General features: G+C 31.8%; 1 long non-coding RNA gene across 1 annotated transcript in view; it reads left to right on the forward strand.

Moving 5' to 3' along the window:
• LOC145298643 (uncharacterized) overlaps nt 1-24,641 on the forward strand; it is a 76,021-nt gene extending 51,380 nt beyond the window's left edge. Inside the window, exon 3 of the long non-coding RNA XR_013870922.1 lies at nt 19,969-24,641. This is a non-coding gene — a long non-coding RNA (uncharacterized LOC145298643). The remainder of the gene's footprint in view (nt 1-19,968) is intronic.
• Nucleotides 24,642-25,484: the final 843 nt, after the last annotated feature.

Consider the following 25,484-nt stretch of genomic DNA (forward strand, 5'->3'; position numbering starts at 1 on the left):
TGTTCCATTCGCTTGCTTTCCAGCTGACTACAATATGGTCGTCTTCAAGTCCAACCTAAACAAGTTCTTGATAAGTCGTCCCCTTAAGTAATCCAATTTACCAAATTTCCACTACAAACCGATTACTATGATATTGTCCCGCTCATTAACCCTTATCCACGAGTGGCTTCCGGGGCCTGATTAGTTGTAACTACTTTGTAAAAAAAAAAAAAAGAAAAAAAGCCCAAGGATTTTTAATGAAAAATAAAAATAAATAAAAATAAGAACGTTCCCGTTGTCTAAATTAAAATCGATTTCTTCTTGTTGTTCTTGACATAAGAATCCCAGGTTGCTCGAATGAGCGCCTAAATATCACACAAATAAATAATCAGCAGTTTTTGTGTTTTGCTGTACATTTGTCATATCTTAATTTGTACATAATTATTAGAACCTGCAAATTATCCAAGCGCAAGTCCAGACTGAAAAGCGTACGGGCATTAGTCCGCTTGTACGCTTTCGATCCAGAGGAGTAGATTTTGTCGCATTATTGGAAGAGGTTAATTATTAATGAAGACTCTCTTTTATTATTTAATCGTTTTTTTTTGTTTTTGTTTTTTTGTGCGGGGGGGGGCGGATGAAGATTATATCTGAATCATTATGTTACAAATATCGATCTTATTTTATGCTCAGAAGGAATTCCCTATAGATCTCGTCCAACTAATCGTTCCACGCCCTCCCCGGTCCACTAATCCTCACCATCATCAATACAACTACCATAATTGTCATCATCATCATTAGCAATAGCAACAGTAATCACTATTGTTTGGTAGTTTTTTTAAAAATTTTGTAACACTTATTACCACTAACAAGACCTGTGGAAATTCCACGGCGGACTTTTTCATATGTAATTTATTGATGTTGTCATACTGTGGATGTTCTGCATAAATGAAGTTGCCCTGATATCATTGTAACTTTTTTGTTAAAACTGAAAAAGTATTTATCTAAGCTATTAAGGACGCCCGGCATAGCCCGGGCATAAAATACGCTTAAATATGATATTTTAATTTATGCAGAGTTTGTATAAATTATTATAGAGTTAATTTTCTATCGATTCTTATATATTGTAAAGTTGTGATTTCAAAAATAAAAAAATATATCCATATGACTTGGGTGCATCAACTTGAATCGAAACCGAAACCAAAACTTATGAAGAATATATATATATATATATATATATATATATATATATATATATATATATATAACTTGAGTTCCTTCAGCTATAATCGAAACCGAAACCAAAACTTATGAATAATTCTTAGTAAAATTATTTATTACACGAAATGGAAGTTCATAACAATCAAACGACAGTCACTCGGAAGAAAACAGATGTAAGCATGACACACAAACGAACACACACGCTATTGTATTAATATATAGATTGTAAGCTTAGCAGCATAAATTCCATGATCGACAAAATATTTGGTGATACAAAACCATGCTGTCTGAAGATATTGGCTTCTTGACATAAAATGCACCAAACATTGTTGTTAATGTTTGTTTCCTTTTCCTTTGCAAAACTTAATCATGTTCTGTAACGTCAAAAACAAAAACAAAAAATGTCATCTACAGAACAACTAAACCAAACACAATATATATATATATATATATATATATATATATATATATATATATATATATATATATATATATATAATTTTTTTAAAAACAGTAATCTACAAACACGCGTGTTTCGGAGCCGTATTCCTCTTCAGCGTAGCTAGACTGTTGTTGGGAATTGAACCCCGGACCTCAGTCCAGCGCCCTAACCCATTACGCTATGACGCCATAGACAATTTACTGTTTAGTTGTTATCCTTTATCTGTTTATGTAGTTTGTTGTTGATTTTTTAAACGATATAAAGATTGACGTTTTTAGCCTTAGAGATCCGGTGTTTTTCTTAGAAAGTTGCCCATTTTTTATTTGGACGTATTTTTTATTTATTTATTTATTATTTTTTTAAAAAACAGTTTACGGACACGCGTGTTTCGGAGCCCTACTCTTCTTCAGCGTAACTTGACTGTTGTTGGGATTCAAACCCCGGACCTTATGTATTTCAGTCCAGCGCCCTAACCATTACGCTACGATGCCATAGACAATTTACTGCTTAGTTGTTATTGTTTATCTGTTTATGTTGTTTGTTTTTCATTATATATATATATATATATATATATATATATATATATATATATATATATATATATGAAATATCGTGTATATTTAAGCAGCATTTTCTCATTGAAGCAAACATTGTTAAAAAGAACAGAGAGCTTTTGTTTAGTTATACCATTTTTTATTTTTTCAATTTTTCTGATGATTTTTGTGTATAGATCAAAGGTATTAATAAATGTTCGATAGATTTTTCTCTTTGAAGAATGTCGTGATGTTTTTTTGTTTTTTGTTTTTTGTTTTTTGTTTTTTGCTTTTCGTCTTTCATCAAAACATTGTTAGGAGAAGATTTGGTTGTGCTGATGGGCGAATATTAGTTAGTAGCAGTCGTAACAGTTAATGCGTGCGAAGCCGTTTGTGCCCAGTGAACTGGGAGAGACTATCGTTTTTTTTAGGTGAAGGCAGGGCTATAATATAAAAAAAAATTGAGGAATAACAACTTTTTTCTAAAATTACTGAATTTGGCATCAAATAATCTCAAAGGGGTTGATATCCCATAAAATAAAACATAAAAAAGCTGACAGAGGAGGAAGAATGGCTGTTTTCTGCATTGACCGTCTAGAACAGTTGGTATGTGGAAGTCTTCAATATCCTCATAGCATTCATCATCATTCTATCTATCTACCTATCTATCGATCTCATCTGTCAAACTACCTCGTTAACTCTTATCCTCGAGTGTTTTTAGCGTTGAGGTGCTTTTTCCTCATTAGAGCAAAATCTGAAAATTGAAAATATTGAATTTCAAGTAAAATCAATGGTAACTTACTTACTTGGCATGTCGCAATAACGAAGATATCCAAAAAAATTACAAAAATGATAAGGTATAAAATTAATTATTAACGAAGATAGTTTTTAAAGAAAGTTAGCGAAAATTGGGGTTTGCTAAAAACATAAACTGGAGTATTTGAATTGTAACAAAGGAGCTAATTATTTTCTGTAAACTTTCAAAACCTTAGACCAATTTAGCAAAACTCAATTTTCACTAATATTCTTACACTAATTTCCTTTCCATATCAAGTGACCCTGCTACCTCAACTGTTCTACCACTTCCATTATCTTCCCTTTAGAATTTTATGCACATGGTTAAAATTTCATCAAAATATGATTTATTTAAAAGTTTAAAGATTTGGCCCCCATAAGTTTCTGAGAGATTTAGGAGCACTTCCATGTTTTCCATAAAAAAATAAAAACTTTACAAATATGATTTCAATTGCAATAGGATATATTTGATGTTAAACGGGTTTTACCCTTATAAACATCTTTAAGGGTGCACTTTAGAGATGAACGACTTTCATCGTCTCCCTATATATATATATATATATATATATAATTATTATTATTTTTTTTTTTTTTTACTATAATAATTAAATACCTACAGACACTAGTGTTTCATCCTTTCGGGATTCTTCAGTGCAGGGTGTCACAATTACTACCAGTCGAACGATTCGAACCCCACGACACGAGACATCTCTGGCTCGATTAGCGGAGACCGTATCCATTCGGCTACCATTAATCGTGTGAAATAGCGTTGAATTTTAAACATTTTAATTTAAATGTTCATTACGTCAGACAGACAGTGATCAAATCGTTATACGACGATCTACGCATAAGAGCTAAATTGACCGACTTTTATTCAACAGAAAGTGCTCAACGATAAGAAACGTATTTCTTAAAGGGGCTGTCATAATAATTTTTTTTTTTTTTTACTATAATAATTAAATACCTACAGACACTAGTGTTTCATCCTTTCGGGATTCTTCAGTGCAGGGTGTCACAATTACTACCAGTCGAACGATTCGAACCCCACGACACGAGACATCTCTGGCTCGATTAGCGGAGACCGTATCCATTCAGCTACCATTAATCGTGTGAAATAGCGTTGAATTTTAAACATTTTAATTTAAATGTTCATTACGTCAGACAGACAGTGATCAAATCGTTATACGACGATCTACGCATAAGAGCTAAATTGACCGACTTTTATTCAACAGAAAGTGCTCAACGATAAGAAACGTATTTCTTAAAGGGGCTGTCATAATTATTATTTTTTTTTTTTTTTTTTACTATAATAATTAAATACCTACAGACACTAGTGTTTCATCCTTTCGGGATTCTTCAGTGCAGGGTGTCACAATTACTACCAGTCGAACGATTCGAACCCCACGACACGAGACATCTCTGGCTTTTGTAGTATTCCGAATTTTACTGAGTTTATATAATTCAGTAATCGTTCATATACCAATAAATTTTAAGCCAAAAAGAGATGACTTAAACTGTAAGCTACAAAATTATCATAATCTATAATTGAGCATTTATATATTGTTTTAACAAAAACTAAGACTTCAAAGAATAGGTTGATAACAACAAATAGTGTATTTCATTGTTAGTTACAATTGTTTCAAGACTATTCGGACAAATCCAAACAGTATGTCATTTGAAAATTTTCACAATAACAGCCTTTCTTCAGACTTATTAAATAAAAAGAACTTTAACAATAAAATATTATGGAAACCATTTACCTTATAAGGAAAAGAATACAAGCGAAAGTATTTTACCTATATCGCATCCTTGCAAAGTATTTTTTAAAGATATATATATTTACCTATTTTCGTATCTCCATTTAAAAAAAAATATAAAAAAGTTAGCAAAGTATCATACAATGTTACCAATAACTACCTATGTCCATTTAATATGTTTTATTAATACTATTCATTGATTTCTTAAATTAAATTTCTTTATTTCTTTATTTAATTTAAATTATTTTTTTTAATCCGGACTATTCAACTACGTTAAATTGTTGCGATTCTACGTTAGTTTCGTATCTGGGATTTGCTTTGTTTATTTACAAAAATATCTGCTAACCTATTTATGTGATTTAAGAAAAGTTTTTGTTTAAAATTTATTCAATAAGGAAAGAGAGTTTAACATTACTTTATACTTAGTTCATTCTCATTCTTCATTTAAAATTAAGGATCTCAATCTATATTTTATTTTTATCTTCTTTCGTTCTTTCTTATTAAGACTTACAATTATCGGATATTTTAGATGTAGAAAGGGAGATAACTCTGTAAGTTCGAAATTTTAAAGGTTTAATTGAAATTATAAGTTACTAAAATCCTAATATGTATCCATAACGTTGGAAGGGAAGTAACTCAAGCCGTTCGATGTTTCTCGGTTTGGTAAATTCCTAATATGCATTTATGATTTATTTATTAATCAAACAAAACCAGTTAAAAATAGTCAACCTATTCAAAATATAAGTTTGTAATGCATATCTTAACCATAATACTAATTTTCTTACCAAAGATTTAACCTACGTTTGCGATCCAACCATAATTTTCTGAGGTTATGCGTGGCTTGAATACAAAATATCAATTCGGGAATTAAGTTCTTAAATACTTATCTAATAATAATACATATCCCATGAATAAGTATTTTATTAATAAATATATTCTTTAGTTCCATGTACGTTTTACTCCGATGAAAGTGGGGGTTAACCTTGATTAGAACAAGAGTATCATTTAAAAAGCTAGGATTTTTCTAGTTTTACTGATCTAAAAACAGTATCAATTAATCCCCGTTCTTTAATTACTAATATATATTTTTAAAATTCATATTGCTAATTTTTGTTAAGCTATTTTATTGATTTTGGAACGGTATCAACTATTTCACCATCAATATGACTAAAATTGTGTTCCCAGTTTTGAAACAATTACAAGATGCCTATTCAACCGCTTATATCGATGACAAATAACACCCTACCTGAGAATTCTACCATCAAATTCCTCGACCTAATATTTTCAGGCAATATAAACTAGAACAAATACATAGAGGACATTGCAAAGACTGCTGCAAAGAAGGTGGGTTCCCTATATCGAGCTAGAAGACTATTCACACCTGAGAGTATCCTGTACCTCTACAAGTCCACCATCTTGGTTAATCCTTATTATCGATCTAAATTTCTTATCTAATAATCTATTGTATTTATTTCTAAAAATGCGTTTCTTGTGTAGAATATTAGATTCCAGATTTGCTTGCAAAGTTTGACTCATTCATCACATCTAATTTACATCATTGTTAGCTAGTTAACTCTATATTAACTTTGGTCTTACACTCAAAAGCCTTTATTTTTCCCAGAAATTTTTTCTCTCAGCTACATTTAATATATGATAGCAGAAATCTATTCCTGTGATGACATCCCTGTATAGCATCCAGTCTTTTATTTAATATTTCTTTAGAATTCACTATGTAGAAGCCTTCCAGTAAACACTGATTTCCCAGGTCTATACTTACTACCCTATCTACTATTGACCATTTCAATCCAAAATCTTTTTTGTTTCTATGAAGTTCCCGGACCCGATCACCTAATGCAATTGTGTTCCTCTTTTTATTTCTAATGTTGATTCTGGCACCACCCCCCTTCTATTATTAACACCTTCTCTATTAGTTTCTATTTTCGGTTCATTTTTGAAGGGTACAACATTGTTTCTGTATCTTTCCTTAAAGACGCACCCACGGCTCCAAGATACACCTTCTTAATATTATCGGCCTTAATCTCACATTTGTACACTATTTCTGAGGTAAAGCATTTGCCACCCAACGGACAGTTGCCAGGTATTTTGCAGTTACATTTTCTCTCTAAAACACGTTCATCCGATAGCTCTAATCTATACCCCCCTTGCTAAACTTTCACAAGAAACACCCGTCCAGCAGAAAACACTATCAATAATTTTCCCCACTCTTTATCTGTGCCTAAACCTAAACGTAGATTCCATGAACAAAGCTTCTTTCTTAGAACTGCACGCCTATGGAGTTGTCTTCCGTTTTCCTGCTTTCCAGCTGACTACAATATGGTTGTCTTCAAGTCTAATATAAACAAGTTTTTGATGAGCCATTCCATATAAGTTAACAAATTTACCGAACTTCCATTACTAACGATTACTTTATTGTCCAACTGTCTACGGCAGTGACATATTGGGCTTGATAAGTGGTGATGGCTTTGTAAAAAAAAAAAGACTCATTCTTTGAAAGCTCAGATATTCTTTTAGAAATGTTAGAGATAAGTGCCCTTTTCATACACTTAGGCTGATTCGATTGATAATCAATACAGAATATTTTTTGGTTAGTTTTGTGATATCGTTCATATGTGTTATCATTTAGATTAAGAAAGTTTACTTTTTTGTAATTGCTGTCTATTGTTATTTCTAATCCCATTTCATTAAAAAAACTTCTGATATTTTCCCTCCTTTTTTCAGTGATTCGATCGCTAGAATTAACTATAAATAGTGCTTCATCCGTATATAGCCCCCCCTTTAAACCAGGTATTTTTCTGTTTATCTCCTTTAGTAAGTACAAGCCTACCAAGTCAGTAACCTTAGCAGAATCCGGTCAATCCGTTGTGATGTCCAAATGGCCCTCTTTATCTTTTCTTGTCCATAACTCCCCGTTATATCTGACTAGCGAGGGGTACCCGGCGTTGCCCGAGTGTTTGTAGGTGTGTGTGATAAAACAAGAGAAAAAAACAGGTGCCCGTGAAAAAAAAACGAAGCCTTGACGCAGTTGGAAAATAGTAAAGTGTGAAAAAAAACAGGTGCGCGTTTTTGATTAACGTGACGGCGATAGGTATTCAGCAGTTAGCATTTTGCGCGGGATCGTTTTTAATGAGGTCAATCGTTTGTTTTTAAAAACCCGCTCCCTTTTCTCGAAATTGAAAGCTACCGTCTGATATGACGAAGTCGACATTGAACAAACGTTACTTAGCTCTCTAGAGACCACCGGCTCTGAGCCTGACTTTAGAGTCGAGTTTCGCTTTTTTTTTTATACCGAAAACCGAATGTAACGCGTGCCGATGCGGGAAATGTGGAATAATTAACGTTTGAAAGTCAATAAAATTAAATAGACAGGCGAGCTCCGTGGTTAAGTGTGAGATATTACAATTTATAGATGATATAAAAACTTTTAAGAAGTTGCGAAGCGAGCGAGCGCTTCTCTGAAAGAAGCCTTTTGTGGACATCGAGGAGAAGCATACATACATACATACATACATACATACATACATACATACATACATTTTCGCTTTTATATATATAGATTAAGGTTTTTCTAGCTATTTTTATAATTTCAATCTCCAACTTGGTCACGCCCGTTTCCTCTACAGCTAATTTAAGTGCTTTCTCGAATAGTATAGGGAGAATTGAAGAGTAATATGCATTTATGTCAAACATAATAAATATACTTTTTTGATTTTTTGGGGAACCACTTTATTACTTCACCCGAAGAACTCTAACGGTTATGCTTTATTTTGGATTTTAACGTTGGTATAATTCTGTTTAGTATCTTTTTAGTGATATTAACTATGTCAGATGCAGTATATATATATATATATATATATATATATATATATATATATATATATACATAGCAATAAAGATAAACTTCAAGATCCAAATATTCATTTTTCTTGCAAAACAGATTTTGCATTATGTTAAAATTTCGGTACATTTTTTACAGATCCGTTTCATTAGCAGAAACAAACGGTTATTATTAGTTCAATACCGTCGCTTTTCGTGCGCAAACTCTCCAGAAAAATAAGAAATTCTTTGCTTAGATAGAAAAATAAATGACAATATAATTCTGCAATAAGAAAAACGTTCATAGAAAACTCAACATTGTGTTGTGCAGGCAGCGATATTTTTATATATGCTCTTTTTATATATGCTCTATTGCTATATTAAACATATCGAGCTTCTAAACAAAAAGGATTGGTATACACAAAGTAAAATATAATTAAAAAAACATATTTTACCAAAACATATATATATATATATATATATATATATATATATATATATATATATATATATATATATATATATATATATATATATATATAATGCATAAATGACAAAAACTATATTCCAAAATTCATGTTGTTAACCATCTTATAATTTATTACTTTAATACATTTACGATTCTTGACAGTATTTGGTTCGTAGCGCAAAATCAATCACTTAATTATTATACCAATCAGTGAATCTATTATGCCCTTAACTCATCAGAAGAAACAGCAACAATCAATCCGTAAAAAGGAAATAAACTGGGGTTTGATGTGATTAAAATCTGAAAATTGGAAGAGAAGCTGTAAATATCTTATAATATGTTTCCATTACGCCAGTTTGAATGTTAGAAATAAAGTCATAAACCCAACTATTCGTACTAGCATGCTCTATTAATTCAGGAATATTCTGTCAAAATGTTCAATTTAATAATTAGTAAATTTATTAATTCTAATTTCTGTATACATACTTATGAAAATAACATCAATAAATTATTAACTATTATACATGTTTGCATATACGAAACTAAACTAAAATAAACTAAAAAAACAGTTTATTTATTTATCATTATTTTTATCAATATTATTATTATTATAAGTTATTTTGAAAGTAATATTTTTAAATTTCACATTTCAAATACTTTTACTAATTCAATATTCGACAATCTAGTATTAATGAACATTTTTCAAACTATTTAATTGTAAATGTCAACTGAATAAACAAAAATTAATTATAAGATGGTCAACATCATGAACTTTGGAATATAGTCTTTTGTCATTGATTCACTATATTGCTCTGCAATTACACTGAGCTTCTTAAATAAGGATTTGTATATATTATAAGAAAATATGTTTCCACAGATATATAGCTTAATGCGTAAGAGGACAAGAGAGAGTTAAATTCCACAAGAGGAGACTTGTCTGGATAATGCCAAGCTCAACAATTATCATTGAAGCTTATACAATAGAACAACAGGAGTATGAAATGAAGACACAAAACTATATATTGATGGATATAGATTGGTTCATTTATTGAATAATGGAATACAAGCAAAATTTGGGGGATAGAAAGGACTCTTTATGCCAAGGCATTTCGAAGCCTAATGTTTCTCCTCAGAAGAGTAGAGAAGGTGCAAGGTAGCATGGAGGAGATGCGGTATCTAACGTAGGGTTCATTAGGAGTGAAAAAAAAAACTAAGTGGAATTATAGAATGTTGGGTAAAGCTTTAATGAATTCTAAATAAATAAAGGAGAAGCTTGTTATATATAGTATGATATATAAAATGTATTTGATTTTAAATATAGTGTTGAGTATAAGGGGTATATGTTTTAGGGTTTAATTGGGGGTATATTTTGGCTGCGTGGTAATTTTATTTTAACGGTTTGTGAGGTGTCTATTATCTATGGAGTAGTATTTTTGACAGGTGCAACATATATGGCAAATAGCGGTCATAGAATTGCCTATAATTTATTTTTTTTTTTTGGGGGGGATAAATGCAAGGTAGGCTTCGAAATACCCTGGCATTAAGAGTCCCTTCTCTCCCCAAATTTTTCTTGTATCCCATTATTCAATAAACGATCCATCCTATATCCACCAATGTATAGTTTTGTGACTTTATTTCATACTCTTGTTGTTCCACAGATATATATATATATATATATATATATATATATATATATATATATATATATATATATATATATATATATATATAGTTTAAGATTTATAAAAGAGTTACGATGAAAGGGAGGTAACTCGAGAAGTCTTTAATACAGCAAGTATTAAAGAGGATTGTGATATTAATGCAAGCAAACACAACTATGTAAAAATATCTCCAAACGAAACTAGAGCAAAAAATAGTGTTAGGTAAAAGGTTAAACTGGCAAAGTTCCCATATGGGAACACGCCAATATCACAACGACAATTCTTGACATTTCCAGGACATCTATTCCAGTACACAAATATAAAAATATCGACTTATAATTCAGGTGGGATTTAATCATACCAAATAAAAGGTCAAAGAAACTGTGTGTCAAGCGTTGTGGGTAAAGAAAAATACCATCCACTAATTAAAAAAATATCTATTAGCAATCATTCTCCTAATATTGTATTTCTGTGTGTGTGAAAATGTACTTGCAATAGAATATGGTAATTAACAAATATATAGATTTTTGGCTCATTTATATTTTTACTAAAATTACTAATTATTATTATCATATTAGCAGGCCGCCTGGCATTGCCCGGTCGTAAAATACGCTTGAATATGATATTTTGATTAATGCAGATGTTCGTATTTATTATTATATTATATTGCTCCCAATATATAGTAATGATTTAAAAACAAATATGACTCGTTCGCCACTACCGAGAATCGAAATCAAAACGTTTAACTTACGATTTTACTTTTTCCTTTGACGTTAATGCCTGAGCTATGAATACAGGTTTGTTGGAAGGCTAAAAATTAACACATGGACCAATAGCTATTACGTTATGCACGCATATTCGTAATACTGTTGTTCGACCTTCACTTAGCAAACTCCATTTTTTTCATTTTCACAATTTTGCATCGATTTTCCCTGGCTAGACCCCAAATATAAAGTTTGACATGGGTTCGATTATCCTATATATTAAGTTTCATGTCTGTAGCCCAAAAACTGACAGAGGAGTTTGGTAGGCAAACTTTTTAAAACAAATATATATACATATCTATCTATCTATACTCCTATAAATTCGTTTTTCTTTTGTGTGTCTTGATAGTCATATTAAAAACCCTTTTTTCTATTTATTTTAAAAGAAAATACAATTTTCTTATATATGGGTTGTGGAAATGGATTCACTAGCAAAATATCTAGCTAATTTGCATATTCTTTTTAAACAGTCATTTTAATTAATTCCCTATTAGTTTTTTTCTGTTTTCTTAGGGGATGATCATCTTTAGTTAACTCTTACGTGTAATTATATTCATGCAGATATTCTACATAATTTATACTTGCATAATATTTGCGTAAAATCTTTACATTAAACAAAAAATTGTTTCCATATATATTCACGTATACGTATATATATTTGTTTAATCTATTAGTCTATCTATCTATATTCTACACTCCAATAAATTCGGTTTTCTTTTGTGTGTAACGATATTCTTATTAAAAACCCTCTTTTCTATTTATTTAAAAAGAGAATACAATTTTCTTATATCTTGGTTGTGGAACTGCATTCACTAGCAAACGATCTAGCTAATTTGCATATTCTTTTAAACATTAATTTAATTAATTCCCTATTAGTTGTTTCGGTTTTTTAATGGGATAATCATCTTTAGTTAACTATTACCTGTAATTATATTCATGCAGATATTCTACATGATTTATACTTGCATCAGATGTGCGTATAAAGTTTATAGTAAACACAAAATTGTTTCCATATATATTTATGTATGCGTATATATTTTTGTTAAACAAATCTATCTATCTATCTATCTATCTATCTATCTATCTATCTATCTATCTATCTATATATCTATCTATCTATCTATAAAAGTGAACGTGTCTGTGTGTGTCTGTGTACATTTTCCTACGCAATAACTCTGTCAATTTTTAGTCTAGAGACTCGAAATTTGATATACAGGGTACTGAGATTTGGGAAAATCGATGTGATCGATTTTTGGCCAGAAATTTGGCGATTAAGGGGTCAAAGTTCAACGATTTGACCTTTGAGAACTACCAAACTCCTCCCACAATTTTGGATCTACTCACTTGAAATTTTAGATATAGGTTCCTTGGACATGGATCTAACTTAATAACTTGATTTGAGCCCAAAACAATAAATTTTAAGGGGTCATAATAGAGGTCGAAGTTAAAAAAAATTGACCTCTGCGGTCTCTTCCAAATTACTCAGACAATTTCTGGTCTAAATATTTGAAAATTTACATAAAGGGTATATAGAGATAGGGCAAGCTTGTTCATCAGTTTGGGTCGAAAATGTTTAGTTACCAACATATAAACTAAAAAATTTCGACCCATCTGATGAAAAAGCTTGCCCTATCTCAATATATAAATGTATGTATGTATGTACGTCTGTTTGCATGTCTTCCTTAAACTTTCAATAGAGGCACCAAATTTTACCAAGATCAGTATCATTTTAAAGTTCGACCTTTCATACGACAAATATCGAAAAATTGGCTAAAATTATTAATATCTAACCCTTCAACTAGGCACTTTTCTACGGGGGGGGGTCACTTTTTTCGCCGATATTTTTTTAAAGTTATCTTTTCCTTTAAATTGTCTAGCCTTAATTAAAAAAAAAAATGTCGCTTCCGGTTTGGCGGTGGTCGTAACAGCATAAACGTTAGGTTTTACCCCGTTCTTTTCCCCCTTTGCGGTACGGGTTCGAGCCTGCCTTCCTACTACCACTTTTTTTTTTTTTTTTTTTGCTCAACATACACATCCAAAGACCCGGGAAAGGCCCAGTTGAAATGCTAGTACATAAACATAAATAGAAAGAGGTTATTGTTTACTATAAACTTGTTACGCAAATGTTACGCAACTATAAATCATATAGAATATCTGCATGAATATAATTACATGTAATAGTTAACTAAAAATGATCATCCCATAAGATTTGGTTGGTTGTTTTTGTTTTACGGCATATCAACCCTTTTCAGGTTATTTAATGCCGAATCCAGTGATTTTGAAGAACAATTGTTTAATAGAGAATATATTTGTTTGTTTTTTAAGTCGGTTTCTAACAGGTACTACAGAGTGGACCTGAGAGCAATGACAATTAAAGGGTGGCTCCACATTCCCCAAAGCCCGCATGCTGGGGCCTCACCATCGGATATAGTTTAAGGTCATATCGAAGACCACGGTAAATGTAGACAATAGCTAACGTTGGAGAGCTGGTATACCAAAGTCAAAAAAATAAAACAACATAATTTATATAAAAGGCATTAAACCGAAATTCTCTACACATGCTGTCTAGTATTAATCTGTGGAAACAATTTTTAAGAGATTTGTAAACGTTAAAATTATAGAATTGTAAACACGTGAAAACTCGTAAAACAAAAGCAAAAATAACGCAGCAAAAATCTTTTTCACAGGTTGTAGATTGTGCAACCTTTGCTTCACACGTATTTGGATGGGTTTGGTTGTTTTTGTTTTACGGCATATAAACCCTTTTCAGGTTATTTAATGCCTAATCCAAAGACTTATTGTTTTCAAGTCGCTTTCTATTTAAACCAGAGTTGGGACCCTTACAGGTACTACCACTCCAGGTCAGAGTGGACCTGGGAGAAATGGCAATTAAAGGGTTGCTCCACACTCCCCAAAGCCTGCAAGCTGGAGCCTCACCACTGGATATAGTTTAAGGTCATATCCAGGACCGATCCCATAAGAAAACCGAAAAAATTAATAAAGAATTTATTAAAATGAATGTTTAAAAGAATATGCAAATTAGCTAGAACTTTTGCTAGTGAATGCAATTGCACGAGACAATAACAAAGCTGTATTTTCTTCAAATAAATAGAAAAAAGGGGTTTCAATATGAATATCAGTACACCAGAAAACAAGTTTATAGGAGTAAAGAAGATCATATGAATCCGCAGATTCTATTGTTGGCTCTGATTTCCCCAATATTTTTCTAGTCAGAATTCTTTTCTAGAGAGACATTGAGTGTTCACAGGAGGGACAACGTGAAGTTTGCCAACATCGTAAGTGAAATTGATTTTTGTGGAACGAACTAGATTTGAACTTAAACACCCAGGCCCTTAGTCTGTGTCGTAAACCATCATCACCTCCCTTTGATTACTTACTAGGAGAGTGTTAACAATTCGTGGTGTGGTCTCTGGCCTTCGCAGGTTCATTTTTGATGATGAGAGCAGGTTTGCGTATGACAAAGAACCACATAAACAATTAAGATAAATTAGATATAAAAGTTATATTATAGCAAAGGAGGAACAGAAGTATATATATATATATATATATATATATATATATATATATATATATATAGAGAGAGAGAGAGAGAGAGAGAGAGAGACAACCAAAATAAAAACATATAATCAGACAATAAATTACATAACAGTGACATATCCATATTTGAATTATAATTTCATCATATCTTTGTGATGTTGTAAAAAAAAATCTTACTCTTTCACAACGTCTTTTTTTGAATTTGCAACAACTTTTTTGAATTTCAAACAACTTTTTAAAATTTCCAACAACTTTTTTGAATTTCCAACAACATTTTTAAATTTCCAACAACTTTTTTGAATTTCCAACAACATTTTAAAATTTCCAACACACTTTTTTGAATTTCCAACAACATTTTTAAATTTCCAACACACTTTTTTGAATTTCCAACAACATTTTTAAATTTCCAACAACTTTTTTGAATTTCCAACAACATTTTTAAATTTCCAACAACTTTTTTGAATTTCCAACAACTTTTTTGAATTTCCAACAACTTTTTTGAATTTCCAACAACTTTTAAAAATTTCCAACAACTATTTTGAATTTCCAACAACTTTTTTGAATTTCCAACAACATTTTTGAATTTCCAACAACTTTTTTGAATTTCCAACAACTTTTTTTCGTTTCTGAAACAAAGTCATACATTTCATTACATCAAAAATATATTTTCAAATATTTGTACTGGAATTTTATTTTCTTAATTTCATTCACCCAAAAGAAGTCTTACAATAAAGACGAAACTTTGATGAAACTATGACTTGGTTTGTTCCTTTTTTTCTGTATCGTCAGAATACTATTCCCATCATTCTCATCATATATATATATATATATATATATATATATATATATATATATAATGTTAAAAGTCCACGTATGCTTCTAGGATAGTGATTTAAATGTTACGAGGGTTTTTTGAAGCATGAAAAAACCCTCATAACCTTTAAATCACTATATATATATATATATATATATATATATATATATATATATATATATATATATATATATATATATACGTAAGTGGTGTGAGAGTTCCGTATTAGAAGCGTTGATTTAATTTGAATAAAATAGAATACGTATCATGTACGTCTAAAAGCCAAATCACGACGCAGTATTATGAAAATTAAATATTTTACTTGTTTGAAATTTATATATTTCGGATCATCTCCATCTTCAGAATTTTCTACAGTTGTTTGTTTGTTTGTTTGTTTCTTTTTATTTTCTTTATTGGCTTTCAAGCGTACATGATACGTATTCTATTTCATTCAATTAAATTAACGCTCCTAATACGGAACTCACACCACTTACGTAAATCTCCCGTAGCTACGCATCGTTCCGGCATTTCAAAATACAACCGCTGAGAGACTGTTCTTCTTTCTCCAACTTAAAAACATGAAAAGAAAGAAAGAAAGAAAGAAGAAGAAGAAGAAGAAGAAAGAAACAAACAACTGTACAGTTGCAAAAGAATAAAAATAATTGTGGAATTGTCCGGAAGTTAACCAAAATGGCTAGTTTTTTTTATGTGTGTGTGTATGTGTGTGGGACTTGTCCCCCGAGGAAGAAAAAAAATTTCACTTTAGAACAGACAGTTAAAAATAGAATATTTCAGAAAATTCCACTCAATGAAAAAGTCTTTCCTTTCAGTACTACTTTAGTCAAAGAAAAAAGAAAAGGGAAAACAATTTCTCTCCCGTTAAAAATTTGCATAAAGTTAGCAGCAAAAAGAAAAGGCAAAAAAACCTTTTCTCTTCATTTGAAAAATGTCCGACTTTGCATAAGAATGAACAGTAGACAAGTTACAATTAGAATTGTTTCGCGGTGAATTTGGGTCAACATTTTTCTCTTTGTTTACTTTTTACAGCATTAACAAAAATAGGTTTGGTACAGTTCTTTTCAATTTATACATAGAGACAAAAAGATTACTTATAGTGGAGAGCTTTCCCTTACCTTCGTTTCTTTTTTTTTTGTTTTTAGAATTTTGTTTTTAGAAAGTAATTGCCAGCCGAATTCTTAGCTTGTAAATCCGAAGTTTTTTGAAGTCAAACTAATTTCCTTTTTTCCTTTTTTGTGGGGTTTAGGTCGAATCCGTTCGTCGACAGTTTGCGCGATATCAATATAAACGAAACAAAACATAGTTGACAGAGATGGAATATATTGTGTCAAAATTCCACTTTTTACCTAAATTTATGCGAGAATGTGTTTTCCTATTGGTTTTTATTTATCAAAACCCAAATCAAAATTTAGTTTTTGTATGTGTTGGGTTTGTTTGAACGTGTGTGCAATCGTAAAAGACATAATTGTTACTCCATCTTAAAGTGTTTTAATTCTGTTTTATTGTTTCTAGTTTTGATTTGGTGTAAAAATGACATGTTTTTGTTTTTGTTGATTGTAATAATGTTTTTTTTATTATTGCGGTAATCTAATATATAAACGACTATATGCCTTTGTCTGTCTGTCGATCTGTCTCCATATTTTCAAACTCTATCTCCTCCGAAACTAAAAGTTGCAGAGCGGCGCCGGAGACCTCAAATGATTGGGTTTTATGGGCTGTTCTTTTATGGGTCTTTAATCGGTCCAAATTGTTTTTAAAGGGGTCAAAAATGGGTCAAAATTGAAAAAAAAAATCGTTAATCATTGTGTGCATTAATCTTTTGATTTTTGATCGGTTTATACGCATGTCACGTTGGTACAGTGGTAACGTCACCAGCTTCGAATGCTACAGTTTCGGTTTCGATTTTAGCTGATAGTACCTTAATACTTTTTCAAAACTTTTGAAATCACGACTCTATAATAATATATACGACATCTGGACAAATTAAAATATCATATTTGAGCGTATTTTACGCCCGAGCAAAGCGTATTTTACGCCAGGCCCCCCCCCCCGCTAGTATATATATATATATATATATATATATATATATATATATATGTAAAATATTTTTATAGTTTTTTTTTTGCTTTTTTTATATTCCTGTAGTAAGATAAGTGACATCGTTTGAATATAACCATACTATATCTATTACTTGTGTAAGAGAGGGCAGACGCGTGTATGTTAGCAGCAGCAGCAGCAACCATATTCAAATGACATGATTGGCAGCGGAGATAAAAAGGACATGTGTAATAAGAGATATGAACACTACACGAAAAGTGATTTGAACAGTAATTGAGACGCGAGAGAGCGGAGTTAGACGTAGCCCGTGAGCGGCAGGGGAAGACGTGTCATAGGCATGGTCGGACAAGGAAAGAGTACCATGTGTTTGACTCAGCAAAATCTTGTTAGTCATATTGGAATAAGAGAAGACTTTTGAATAAGAGATAAAACGTTATTCTAGAAGCACTCGTTAATACACCAGAACCCCGGGATACGGGGACTCCGTGATACGGGGATCCCGTGACACGGTGTTTTAAGGTTACAATTGGCTCTTGGTTACGGTCTTTGCCCCGCCTTACGGTGTTATTTGATTATATACATGTTTATTATATACTGTAATGTATTTTGTTACTTAGTTTTGATATGCACTGTATAAAATTTTGCTTAAACTCCGCCATACGGCGATTTCACCTTATGATCCCAACCCCGAAACGGATTAATGCCGTATCTCGGGGTTCTACTGTAATAGTCTGTTGTTTCAATTAAAAAAAATAGTGAGTCAAATTCTTCCATTGTATTTTGTTTCTTTGTGACTGTCTGCATACAACGTGTGGGTTCTGAGGATTGACACATAACGACTACATTACACTTGTTTTCTTCAAATGCACAAAAAAATTATTTACATATTTAATAAGGCCCTTGTCCTCAATGACAATGTGTCCAAAACTCCAAAAGGTTGCCGACCCCTGGTATCGCCCCACTCACTGGGTGCATTGGGTCTATTTCAGTCTGTTGCCAGGTTGTTCTGACATGCACTTGTAAACATTAGGCAAAGAATAACAAGCTATCCAAAATGGCTGTCAGTGATAGCATTGTAACATTCCATGACAATCTGGCCAAAACTAGCTGTCTCTCCTCCTATAACCAGCATAGCTTTTTTGGCTCTCATGTTCGAAAAGTTGTCAGCCCTTGATCTTGACAGTACAAAATTATATCTAGAAAAGTCTGCTACTTTATTTGCCATAATCTATTATAACACTATCGTTTCCTGGAAGAGTGTTAGACACGATATCCAACGATAGGCACATGGAAATAGCAACATAACGGGTCGATATGCCGTCGGCTATAACCAGTTGGCATGGGTCGCTTCTTGTCTTCATTGCGTCGTTATAGGCATCCTTCCATCGTCGGCATTAATGGCATGCTGAAATTTAACACTTATACAAAAGTAGCGAACAAATGCGTTTATATATATATATATATATATATATACATATATATACATATATATATATATATATATATATATATATATATATATATAATTTATTTTAGATTTAACAATGAGGAGCATATTTTTATAAAAACCAAAACGGTTTTAACAATACAATCATATTTCAATTCTCTCTTTCAATGAAGAGAGAGATAGGGAGTGAAATATATATATATATATATATATATATATATATATATATATATATATATATATATATATATATAGAGAGAGAGAGAGAGAGAGAGAGATGTTTCATCACCCATGTTTTGTTTTTCAAATTATAATGTGCACTGGATACCTAAACACCTGTCAATCTTCGTGTGCCGACAGTTTTAAACATTAAAAAATGTGTTCTCATTGAAATGCGTTCTCCTCCACACAATTGCAGACCAAGTTAGGCACAAGTTTCATTAATGTAGAAGCCCCCAGCTTCCTCAAAAGGGGCGCTCTTCATTGTGCCACACTCTAACACGACAATGATTATTAATATTTGTTATTTTAAAAGATTTTAAATTATTTTTTTAAAGTTTTATTTCTATAAAATAAATGAAATATTATTTTCTTTTTCTTTTTCCGGTCAACAATTTAAAGAAAAAGAAACGATATCAACAGCAATGGCGGATGAACAGGGCAGCCAAGAAAATTGCATTTGAGACTACGTTCTGGTTCTGTGTTCTTCTAATCGACACCAAAGAATGACGGGAAGAGAGAGAGAGAGAAGGAGAAAAAGAGGTAGAAATAAAGAGTAAGAAAGAACAGGAATTTTGAAGAATTGATGCTTGCTACTTATTTGGCACTTGTGGAATAATCTTCACTTTCTTTTAGATTATACACCGGTGCCAAGTAAAAAGCGAGGCTCGATAACGACACTTTGATTAAAGCGACCTGGTTGCGACGTAAATCAAGGCTAAAAAAATAAATTGAATTGTCTCCCCTTATTTTCATTTTCCTTCTTCTTTTTCTTTCCTTTTTTTTTATCCAGTTACTATTTTCAGATGAGGAGCATAAAGAGAAAATGAAAATGAAGAAAAAAGTGGAGAAAAAGAAGAATGAGACGAGAGAAGGAGAAGAAGGAGGTGGAAGAGAAGATAAGGAAGAAAAAAGGAGAACGAAGAGAACCTAATGAAAAAAAGAAGTAGAAGAAAAAATAAAAAGAAAAAGAAACGAAAATGAGAAGAATAAGAAGAAGAAGAAGAAGAAGAAAAAGAAGAAGAAGAAGAAGGAGAAGAAGGAGAAGAGAAACCGATCGAGAAGAAAAAAGTAGAAGAATAGGGGAAATAAAAAGAAAGAGAAAGGGATAAGAAGAGAACGAAACATAAAAAGAAAGAGAATTAGAGAAAGAAGATGAAAAATAAGAAAAAAGAGAATTAGAGAAAAAATAAGAAGAAATATAAGGAAAAGGGAAAGATAATAATAATAATGATAATCTCCATATATAATAAAATGGCCAAAGTATCGCAGGCTTGCAACAACAGATGCCACATACAAATTCAATCCATCTACGCTAATAACAACTATCTTGTGTAGCTTTCGGACACAGTTTTAGACAAATTCAATCGTGATAATAAAATACTACATTTTATCCTATGAGCAACACCATAATAATCGCAACATCATTGGACGAAGGAGTCCCTACTTTCTGTCTAAATATTTAGTCCTACCACTGCTACCGGTTGTCATCGAGACGAATTCTACACATTCCACAAATTCTGTGATTACCCCAATCGTAACTGACTCATACATACATAGACCTAACATAATTTTTCCAATTTCCCATTTATAGATAATAAAGGCTCTCTTTCCAAAGTCCGTCCATTCTGATTGGCTGAGCTCTGAAAATTTTCATATTCCAGAATACAGTTCTTCGCTTTATTAACGAATGCTTACTAACATTAAAATATGGTGTCAGTAAGAGACATATTATTCCGCCCAGCGTCAAGTTCATTCAATGCATAGGTCATTTCAGTCATGTAAGATTGAAAAATACAAGAGATAGAAAATCTTTAAACGAACGTTCAATAACCCGTTTACTTGCTTTCTTTTACAAAGTTTAAAACACGCTATCCACTATAAGAATCTCCTTCGTCGTCATCAACATCTTTATCCAAGCAACAAAAAATTACATAGCCCTTGAAATCAAGTGTTTTTTTTATCATTAAACACATAACGTGTAGATTGGTGTTATTTCAAACTGACGCATTTACTATATATATATTTATATATTGAAGAGTTTAGCTCTCAAATATTTGAGTCTTTTACATTAAGATTTCTCCTAAAAAACAAACAAAAAGTAAATGAAAAATGTCGGAAATCTATTAGTCAATTATTTTATCTTTGCCATGTGATTTGACGACATTTTTTTTAGGTTTCCGGTATTATGATAATGAATATCGCATGTAAAATTGTTGTCTGCAAAAAAGTTTTTATGTAATAACGTTATGCTTTTAAATGTCGTCAAATTAAGGTGAATGCGAAAGGCGGTGGGAAACAACCAATTTAACTTTTTAAACCGTGAATATTACTTTTATTAATGCTATATAGAGAATATGGCTATATTGAATATGTTAACTCTGGACTAAATTGAAACGATTAGCTCCCAAATATTTGCGTGTTTTTATTATTATGCCGAAGTTTATAGAACGAAATAAACCAACTTATTTTTTGTCAACACTTTTATTTCTTTGTTTGTGATAATCTGGCTATAATTATCAATTTTGCCTTTTTTTCTGAAAGATTTAGCTTTAAATATTTAGTAAAGTGCAGCAACTCCAGTTAGGGTCAGGTATTGGACACGTTTACCCTTTTAGAACTTTGAAAACACAAATAACTTTCAGATTGCAAAAAAAAAAAAAAAAAAGAATAAGTAGACATGAATAATGTTGCCCCTCCCATTTACTTTTTTTAATTTTTATTTTTCACTTATTCGTAAATTTTTCAGACGATTATCAGCGCTTACATTTTGGAATTATAACGTTCCATTACAGTGAACACCCATTTTTTCGCCACCCCCATTGTTAATACTGTCACTGGCATTTAGATTTTTCCTGTTCAATTTTTCACAAATTTCTATGACGTGTATCATAGACTATGTGCTTATCGTTCGCATAAACAAAACACCTTGGAAAAAATTGTATACACGTTACCAACAGAAAAGGGAAACATTTAATGGCTAGGGGCAGCATTAATAACTGACGTGGCAAAAAATGTGTGTGTTCCATTTATTAGAACGTTATCATTACAAATTGATCCCCGACTATTACAGTCATTAAAAATACTATCTTAATTTCATTTTTAATCTGCAAATTAAGCCTGTACTCGATGATAATCGCCGAAAAAAATACCAACAAAGTTAAAAGGAAAAGATTTAAAGCTACGGGAATCATTGTTCAGGTTCGCTGCAATGTTTTTTGGTTGTTTCTTTTCCTCGTGAAACAATGCTCCCCCCAGAATAAATGCATTGAGTTACAATTAATTTTGAGTTCATTCTTTTATTTTCATTAGAAACTACGACTGCTATCTAATAGCCCACACTATCCTACTTTTATTTGACACGTTAGGCAAAAGCACTGAATAATCACAGCACAATCAAATACCTATGCTAAAAATGGGTTTATAGATACTAACGTTGTTAATTCGGCATGGCGCATTCATTTCAGCACGGATACCTGTGTTTGCTATTTTATTGGGCCGGCAATGGCTCCCACTAACAATCGTAATTTAATTGTTTGTTTTTACAGGTGGGGGTATACATTCACCGGGCAACGCTGGTACACGGGCCGTGCTAGCAGTAATAATAATAATAATAATAATAATAATAATAATAATAATAATAATAATAATAATAATGATGATGATGATAACTCGTGAAAATTCCACGGTAGTTGAAAACATCACATAAACAAACAACAGAATGTCCTTTAATAGAATAATCAGTGGAGGATTAGTTCCGATCAGACCATGAATTAAAAAATAAATATTTTTATAGCCAAATATGGAGAACTTCTTGAGATATATTATTACAAGAAATATAAGTATAGTAAGGCACCACTTTTTTTAGAGATTATAATTTAGTTAAAGTGACTTGTAAATCAGTTAGTAATAATTATGCCATAATCTTTTCTTGATAATCTGATAATTTGGCATGTAAGTAATAAGATTTGATAGAAACATGTTGCATGTCAATTTTTGCAATTTTTTCATAGTGGTAAGAAAATAGAATGAATCAACAAGGAATGCGATTGGTGGGATTTGGTTAAAAAAATAAAAGTGTAGGATGTTGGCAGATGATATGGCAACACTTGCAAATATATATATATTTCATAAGATAAATATTCTTAATTTATTATGAAATAGAATGTCTGAATTTGTTAGGTAAAATAAAGTGATTTTTAGATCGGAAACTGCTTCAGCTATTTCCGGGACTGACTCCTTATAGCCCCCCCCTTTCTTACAAATATATATATTTAGATCGTAAACTGCTTTAGCCATTACCAGAAGTTACACTATATACCTCATTCTTAAAAATATATATGAAATAAAGTGATTTTTAGATCATAAACTTCTTCAGCTATTTCTATGACTGATTCCTTATACCCCTTCCGAAATAGGAGAAATAAGGTACTTGTACAGCAGTCTACCTTTTTGAGAAAATAATGAAAACTCATACTACTCGACGATTTTACGTGATTTTCGGTTTTAATAACTTTTATGTACGTCACAGGTAAAATTTTCTGTGCTTTTACATGGGTACTATACTGTAAAAGTACCTTATTTCTTGGGTGGAATATTGTACAAGTACCTTATTTCTTATTTAAAAATGAAACTACTCGAGTAGTAATCCCTGGAGGCCTCTAGAGCACTTTTAAAAGAAACATAATCATGTTTCGTCCTCCCTTCCCACCATCACCATCGTGACGTCATTTCCGGAAGATGACTGTGCAGGTTTTTTTACAAATGTACACATAAATATACGGTTTTATTACATCGAAAATCCGGGAAAACTGATCCCGCATACAAGAAACTTGATTAGTTGATCCTCACAGAACACTGACAATTAATTGATTAATTTACGTGATTTGTGGAATATGACATCTTTGTTCCACGTCCAGTGCACACATCACAAACATTTCTCCATAGTTTTGTCTTCTGTGGCTGTGGCGGTGGCAGTTGGTGTTGGTAGTTGGTGGTAGTGGTGGTCTGCAGTGACCACACACTAGCTGGCGATGACTAACTTATCTTAAACAATTGTTTATTGGGATTTTGGAATATTCCATTTTCGTTCTAAGGAAATTCAGCATTATAACGGTTTTTTTTTTTTTTTTTTTTTTTTTTTTTTTTTTTACAAAGGCATCACCACATTATCAAGGCCCAGAGGCCACTCAAGGATAAGGGTTAAAGAGTGTACAGTAGAAATTGGTCAATATAGTAATCATTAGTAATGAAAATTTGGTAAATTTAATAACTTATATGGAACGGCTCATCAAGAACTTATTTACTTTAGACTTGAACACAACCATATTGTAGTCAGCCGGAAAGCAGGAAAACGGAAGACAATTCCACAGGCGTGCAGTTCTAAGAAAGAAGCTTTGTTCATGGAATCTACGTTTAGGTTTAGGCACAGATAAAGAGTGGGGGAAATTATTGATAGTGTTTACAGCTAGACGAGTGTTTCTTGTGAAAGTTTGGCGAGGGGGGACCAAAGATTGAAGCTCAGTTGAACACTTTCCATGAAAATAACGATACATCAGAGACAAACTCGCAACATCTCTTCTGTGAGATAGAGGTTGCAAGGAGGAGAAAAGGACATCTCCTACGAGGCTACGAAGTCTATTTTGAACTCTATCAAGGCAGGACAAGTCCTTTCTAGCAGCTCCTGCCCAGATGTGGCAACAGTATTCCATCCTTGGACGTACCTGGCTCTTATATAGGTAGAGAATAGCATCAGCAGTGAGATATCTACTGGATCGATAGAAAGATCCCACCATTTTTCCAGCGGCCTTGGCAACAGATTTGATATACGTGTTCCATTTAAGATCAGGAGTAATTGATTGAGACGATTTGGAATATTCCATTTTCATTGTAAGAGATGTTCAGGATCATATCGACCG

This window comes from Euprymna scolopes, chromosome 2, assembly GCF_053919585.1.
Source record: "Euprymna scolopes isolate OS-2025 chromosome 2, ASM5391958v1, whole genome shotgun sequence".
Lineage (NCBI taxonomy): Eukaryota > Metazoa > Mollusca > Cephalopoda > Sepiida > Sepiolidae > Euprymna > Euprymna scolopes.